Source organism: Pinus tabuliformis, chromosome 8 (genome assembly GCF_031772625.1).
Source record: "Pinus tabuliformis cultivar Carrire ecotype Pingquan chromosome 8, CPIR1, whole genome shotgun sequence".
NCBI lineage: Eukaryota > Viridiplantae > Streptophyta > Pinopsida > Pinales > Pinaceae > Pinus > Pinus tabuliformis.
In genome coordinates, this window is record NC_142294.1 from 963662938 (window position 1) to 963671023 (window position 8086).

An 8086-nucleotide genomic window follows, 5' to 3' on the forward strand; every position below is an offset into this window, starting at 1 on the left:
AATAAAATAAAGCAACATTACCTAGGACTCAAGAGAAAATTATTACGAGCACTCAGAGTCACTGAGAACTTAGGAGAAAATTCTTTATAAAATAAAGCAATGTTGGATGAAATTATCAGAATAACAAGATGGATTGCATGACAACTAGGCTAGGGATCTGTTTCAACTTCCTGATTGGGATCTCTCCTGGTTGTGCACTCGACAAGTTGAAAAATAGATACAATCGGGGGATTTGTTGGTTTGTAAAATCGTAGTCTACAAATTATTGCAGACTTGACTAAGTCGACCAATTTGAGTCAAAATTAGTCCTCGGTCCAGTTTAAAGGTTGATTATATTAGTTGTGAGGTCTAGCTAGCTGAACCGACAAATTCTAGCTCGGAATTGGCTGGGTTTAAAAACATTAGTAAGCAACATAGTCTAAGGCACTTTGTTGGTTGGTCATATTATCCACTAGCCTATAGGGGAATTCTCCTCACAAGCATGTGTTCTGGGTGAAGGTAATGAATGGAAGAATATGAGGATTTTTTTTTAACTTAAGTAAGATGATCATGATAAAAGAAGAACTCGACAAGTAACAATCTATCTTATGTTGATAATGATTAATACACGTTCCCATGCAATCCATGTTAATGCATTGGTTTGGTTTCAAAGGACTCAAAATTCCATACCAGATAACAATCTCGAGGAGTTAGAGAAAGTTTGGAAAATCCTTACAATCAAAGACCACATTGTGATGATTGTTAGGCATTAAATGAATTGTGATTGTGCTCTGTTTTGGGTGATGAAAATTCAAATATAGTCTGACCATATGTGTCCAAAGTCCAGACTGGTGCAAAAGTTTATCAAATATTGAATAAAATCAGTTTATTGATTTCATGGACGTGGATGTTAAAGTGCTTTAAGTGTCTAAGGAGCTCTAAATAATATACAAAATGCTTTTGGAAAGGGAAGGTTCAATGAATGAAGTAAATGAAACTGCTTGGTTGCAGGTCATAGGGAAACCAAAGTAATGTAACAGGGTTGCACCGTTAGCAGTTTCTTATCCACCAATATGTTTGAAATATTTCAAAGGATCCTGAAGGTTGTTATCCACCAGTATGTTTGAAATATTTCAAAGGATACTGAAGGTTGAGAGGCACCACTCCAAACAGTGGTTATGGTGGATTAGCGTTGTTATGGAAATGTATGTCCCTTCTCATCAGAGAGGCAGAGGTATGACAAATTTGGGCTAATTATCTGCCATAAATTCTAGTACAAGTTACCCAGATCTAGTAGCACTAACATTGGAAGATAGACCTAGCAGTAATAGAACAATATATAGTGGGACTCTTTGTAGGTTTTAAAAAATATCTATGATATTTCTAGAGTACTCAAGTATGGTGCTGATGAGCCCCAAATTTGGTAACATTTTGGGCTCATTTGACCTAACTACCCTTGCTCAACCCTTCATTTTTCATAACTTATGCATCATTTTTTAGTATATTTTTGTCACTTGTACGAATAAGGGCAGTCACTATTCCTAGGTGGCTAACACGTGCTTATTTCAGGTTTTTTTGACATTTAATGGAGCAAAACCACGCAGATGAGGGCTAGGAGACAGCCAAGATGGGGTTGAGGATTCGTAGGAGGATTGTCCACAGCATTAAATGGCCTTTCTCGGGATTTTCACCCCCAACTCTGAGCTCTGACAGCCACCACAGCCGGATCTAGCAGGCAGCCAAACGGATTTTGAGGAAGCAGCAGTTCACTCTTAGTTTGGTCAGCCAAGCCCCACTGATTTAGGAGGCCAGCTTGGGGCCTCGAGATGTATAAATGATAGGGCTTTAGCCTTCGGAAAGGACTTTTGAAACCTTGTTGCACATTCTGGATTACGAGCTGCTAGCTCTGTTTTGCTCTTTTGTAGCCATTATTGGCATGTTATTTGACCTATGATTATTATCTTTTAATGGAAAGCAGGCAGATTTGAGTTCAGTTCTGAGTTCTTAAAGGAGCCATAGCTCTCGGGGTTGGGCCCAACCTAAGAGCCTAAGGCCTCATTCCTTTGTATTGTTATCTTTCTTTCAGCATTATGTTTTCTTTCCTTTACATGCATTCAAACACAGTTTGCTGAGTTAGATTTCTTGGTGTGGTTAAGTAGGACATTGCTAGAAGACAGAGTTGCTTTAGTTGTTTAGAATAAATTGAAGAAGATTGGAGTTGATAAAAGTTCCAGAAAAGGGTTGCTTGCACACTCATTTTCACCTTTTTCTAGGGGTTGGAATTGTAGACAGTGCTACCCACCAAAAACATCGATTTACATGTTCATGCAATCTTTGATGCAATATCTTGTTTGTAGAAGTGTCCATGCGTTCATATCTCTTGGAATGTTTCTTTGTTTCAGTACCATGCATGATTCTCCTTAGGAATAACGTTGTTGTTCATTGGTTTTGTTAAACAGTTAGAATAGGTTAATAATATTTCGGTTGTGTGCAGGACGTGGATGATTTGTTTCGTTTACACTGTGCAGCGCTACTCCCTCACTCTCTTGTCTTTCTAAGTCGTGCCCAGGCCAACTACTCGTTCCCCAATTAGACCCATTGTCTCTCAACTATTCCATTACCCTCTTTATTCTACCTTTTTCGGCCTTCCATTCCCTCTGCCCTCTTTAAGACAACCTAGCTTAGCACACCCCCTCTCCATCTCATCTCTCTGTCGCTGAGTCATTACAAACTCCCCTCCTACCTCCCTATCCATCCATGCAACCTCTTCCACTCACCCATCACCCAAAAATCCGATTGTAGAACATCCTGTAGAACCCCTGCAGACTTCCTGTAGAAGCTCATAAACACGGTTGCTTGGCATCTAAACTTTGTGAACTTCTCTGAAAGGATGTTAGGGACTCCTTAGACCCTCTCTGAGCCTTCCTGACCTCTTCCAAGCATTTCCCTCCTTGATCTACCCCTGCACAGTAAAGATCCAGTTAGAAGCACATGCATAATAATTCCAACAACTTGAACAAAAATACAAAAATATGTTCTCTTCAGATCAAAGTAGTCTAGACACATGCATCTCACCTTCCTAGAAGTAATGGCATCTCTTCCAGTAGTTTGCATTCCCATCTTTGCATCAGTAGGACTAGCTGGTAGAATTAGGGTTTGCTAGGGTTTGTGCTTCTTGTTGGCTTTCAGTTCCTTTCTGCAGTAGGTTAATTTCCTTTGAGTTAGCTTTCATTCATCGGTTAAAAAGCTTCTTCTAAGAGCTCATAGAAGTTGGCTTGAGCCCTAGCGGACTTGTGCCAGCTGACCAAGTGACAGCTGCGGCAAGAGCTAGTACTTGTGCATACAGCACCGTCGCTTCCAAGTTTGTTACGAACTACCGGGTTGATAAAATTAGAGAAGGAAGCTCCAGGAGTTGTAGCATTATTGCTACAATACTGGAGCCCAACAGGTGCATCACTTGATCAACATCAAAACTTGTACTGTGGTTCTTAATTGGTCTATTTCTTCTATTTTTGCATGAAGAAATCACTAGCTTAATATACAATTTGCTGCCAACAGTTCTCTAGTTTGATCACACTCAAAGTTCATATAATATTTCAACATCTTTATTTGTTAACATGGAGAAATGGTACAATGAGAAAACATGTACTAGATTTAATGAACAGTTATAGAAAACAAGAAATTAGTTGAAACATAATGCTTATTCATAAAATATAACAAATCTAACTAAAAAGGTTCCAAACCTGCTATGAAATGCTCACAACTTCAACATATGCATTCTAAATCTGTTCTGCAAGCACGTGGAGAAATATATTTATCAAGAAAAAATTGTCCAAGGCCTACTAGAAAAGCTCTTATATGGTAGAACTAAACTGTGAGATGGTTATTCCATCAATAGCATTACAGAAATAAAGACAACGATCAGGTTACAAAAAAACTGGAAATCGAGTTATAAAAATAAAAATATAACAAAAACTATAGTTACATTTATCCTAGACCACTTCATCAAGCCAACTGTCGAACCAAATTCAAGAGCTCAGTGCAATGAAGAGGTCATGTTCGTCCATAATATAGCATTCAAAACAAGAGAAGCATAGTTTATTAAAAGATGAAAAATTTAGACATGCTATCTAAGATTGTTTATTCTACCATTCTAGTTATTCTACTATATGTCCAAGCCTAAGAAATAATAACACGTAGGTACATCTCTCTTTCTTCAATTAAACCATTCAATTGATGTCTTAGCTTCTACACTTCCTGTTGCTGCCCATCATAATCAAGTAAATAGTTTAAAAAATTTCTCATTGAAGTGCTTTGACAACTATTAAGCATACACTCCACAAATTGGGCACAATATGCCACTATTGTTGAAGAAGAACTTCTTGAAGCAAGCATGAATATTCTATTCAAGAAGGAAGCCATTTGCAAGGCTCTTTCTCTCGATTCATCAGATGGTGAGGATACCTCTCCTCAGTATCCAACACAGGCATACATCCTAGAAGATGAAGAAATTGTGATAGGAGAGAGGTTGTCACAATGTCACAGAAGGTTTGCTTCATTCACACCCTCCTCTGCTGATATGGTTGCCATCCTGGATGTGTATTACTCTGACCCAGATATACATAATATCACTAAGTCATCCACTAAGAAAATAAAACAAAAAATAGAAGGAGAAGGGATTGTGACATAAGAATCAGTGGTCATTGAAAACACTACTACACAAGTATATGAAACCATCTCAGTCATAGTCTCCTTTATACAAGCTTCTCGAGACAACATTGTTCAGATGACGAAGAGTCTAGAAGAGAACGAGGAAAATATCAAAGCTTTGGAACATGCTAATGAAGAATTGAGGAACAAATGTGATGTTGCATCCGCTAGATCCCAAGATGTGTTGGCTTTAAAAAGTTGTGCATTGAAATCAATTAAGGAGCTCCACACAACTCATAATGAATTGTATGCTCATGCATATCAACTCCGAAACATCACACAAATATTTCACCAGTTCATTGAAGGAGCATAAATGAATATAAAGCATGCTGAGCAAGCCAAATTATTGATTTAAGATCCCACCTGTGGGAGGAAGAATACAAAGGTCCTCCTCAAAACCCTCCCATGATGAGTCTTTACGAAAATAGGTTCCATACAGTGGAAAATGATAGAAGCTTAGCTGCTACCAAGGTACTAATAAATAAAGCTTCAACCTTTCATCAAGATGGAGATTCCTTGCTCAATTCCACTTCAGGACTCATTTCCTGCCTCCATCTCCCTCCATTGCTCAATTCAAAAGGGGAGAAAATAAAAATATCAGAGAATTTGTTGAAAATCGATCAATTGGCCAAGACAAAATTGGACAGAATTTAAGAATTGGAGCACCTTACTATGCAGGATATTAAAGAATTGGTCCTTTGGTTCAATGTCAGGTCACCTCTAGTAGCTAACCCAGGTGTTGAAACTTCTTCTTTATGAGTGTGCAATGAATCATAAATTGGTGGAGGATCAGCCCAGTTGGGGGCTAGGAACTTCTCAATCAACTAGCGTTATAATGCTTTCTATTCTCAAGATTCTTACAGTTGAAAACATGAGAAAATTATTTTCCTGGAAAGATAAAGACAAGAAGAAAATGCAGAAAAGAAAAATAAATCTCTAGTCACCAACCACAATTCAATTCTTAATACATGTTTGATACATATTTGTACAAAGTATAGATTGGAACCATATCTAACAAACCAACTACCTATGTTTTTTCGCTCGTGTTAATTTGAAAAGGGCCTACCTGGTTTGCAAACAAAAGCCCTAAATTTTTCGCCAGAGGAGGTGAAGCCCAACCTTGGCCATCATCAGCGTCATTAACATTCATAGTGGAAAATGTTTTGATTATCGATTCTACATTTTCCATTTTCTCTTGAGCAACAAGCTCTATGTAATGTTCCTAACTAGAAAATTCAGTGATACACAAACCAAATAGACAAACCAACATCCAAAAATGAGATACAACCAATAAACACCCATGAAAGCACTGGAAATAGAAACCATCTAAGCCATTTTATTAAATCGTTCTGGGGAAAATACAATAGTGATTGAATGGTGCACCTGGGCTTGTCTCCAAGGACAAGCGTGACAAAACCCAGGTGAGAAAATGATGATCCCAAAGCTGCCCAACTGTTACTCCATAGGTGATCTACGCTGCCCAAAAAATTAGGCTGCATGCTAGAAAGGATGTGCTGGAAGCCCTGCTTCCTATGCTCAGAAAATTCTACAACTTCAGTTCCCAGCTCCTCAACAAAAACCCACGAAGGGTTTGGCCTAGTTCAAACCCCTAAAAATTGACCTCCAAGGACCACGCCCTCCTCCTCACACTAGCAATCCCGGCCTGTCTGGAATTGGTTGGACGAGCCCTCCAAATCTTCCCCTAACATTAAGATGTTATCCCTTATGGCTTTCCTCCCTTCCCTCAACTGGCCCTAGCTCCGTAGCTCTCTCCACCAACTCTCAAGTGAACCCCATAATGGCCCTCTGCGTAGTCCACCAAAGTTATAAGTCGAGTTGTCAAAATGCAACAACCTCCTGTTCCCAAACTCCTCCCAAAAGTCGATCCTCTGTTGTACTCCAAATTTCCAAACTTTCTCGTCAAGTGTTGCCTTGATGAACTCCCAATCACCCGTGCATGTTTCCCCTTTTGCATGTTCCAGAAACGTGCTCTGCTGGTTTGAAGGCTGAGTGGTATGGGCATAAATCTCCTCTGGTTCTTCTCAAGGTAGTGTGAAATGCCTTCTTAGGGTGGCACTCGAATTCCCCCAAAGGAAAGGTTGAGTCTCCCGCCTAAGAAACTTGATGCTAAACAACCAGGTAACTCAGCTAAGCAGCTTGAGCAATACAAGTAAATTCAATGTGCAAATGAATACCTCAATTGGGGAGCTCTTCTTCCTTATATCTTCGTGGACCTTCCTTTTCCCATGTGGGTCCCTCTCTAAGCCATTTGATTCCCCTCCAAGGCAATTTGAATTACCCAGGCGCCCAAGTGTGTTTTCCCACGTGGGTGGCCCCCACCTTCCACTAGCAATCTAATTCAACCTTCCTTTCTTCAAAATTTGGGTTCCTTTACTCATCAAAATTTATGCAAAATTGTGGAGAGATCAAAACTTGTTACAAATTTATTTGGGAAGGGACATGACAGTCCTCCCCTCCCAAATGTTTATTGCCCTCAAGCAGATTTAGCGTTGGGAGCTCCAAAATGTGTTCATCCTCATCTGATAGGTTCTTCCAGTGCACCAAAAACTCCTTGATGGTCCTGCGCCTCAGCTTCCTCTCCCAGGTCTCCAAAATGGCCTCAGGCTCCAAAACCAGATGGCCCTCATCGTCTAGTGGGGTAACTCTACTACTGTTATCACTTGTTGTCCCAACACATTTTTTGAGGCATGAGACATGGAAGATGTTGTGAATCCTGCTCACTTGAGGCAGCTTCAGCTTGTAGGCCATGTCTCCAACTAATTTGACCACCCTGTACAGCCCATAAAAGCGTGGTTGCAACTTCTCGACCCCTTTTTGCTTCAAGGTGGACTATCTATATGGCTGTAATTGAAGATACACCAAATCCCCCTCCTTAAAGTGTCTCTCAATCTGGTGCCTATCAACGTACATCTTCCGCTGATTTTGTGTTGTTACTAGGTTGTCCTTGAGAGCCTTGAGAATGTCTTGACTCTCTAGGATCCATTCCTTGGCCTTTGGGGCACGGCTGTCTCCAAAAACAATGTCAGCAAAACATAATGCATCATAACTATACAAAGCACAGAAATGAGTCATACCAATGGACATGTGATTGGTGGTGTTGTAGCAATACTCTCCCAAGTGCAGCGATTGAATCCAAGCCCTCTGCTGTCCAGTCACATAGTTCCTAAGGTACCCTTGCAGCCACTAATTAACTCGCTCAGTTTGGCCATCTGTTTGGGGGTGGTATCTCATGCTAGGGGTGAGCTCAATACCAACCAATATGAATACCTTCTTCTAGAATCCTCCCATGAACCTGCTGTCCTAGTCACTCACTATGTTCTTAGGAAGCCCGTGCAACTGGAAGACTTCCCTAAAGAACATCTCTGCAACCTGTGAA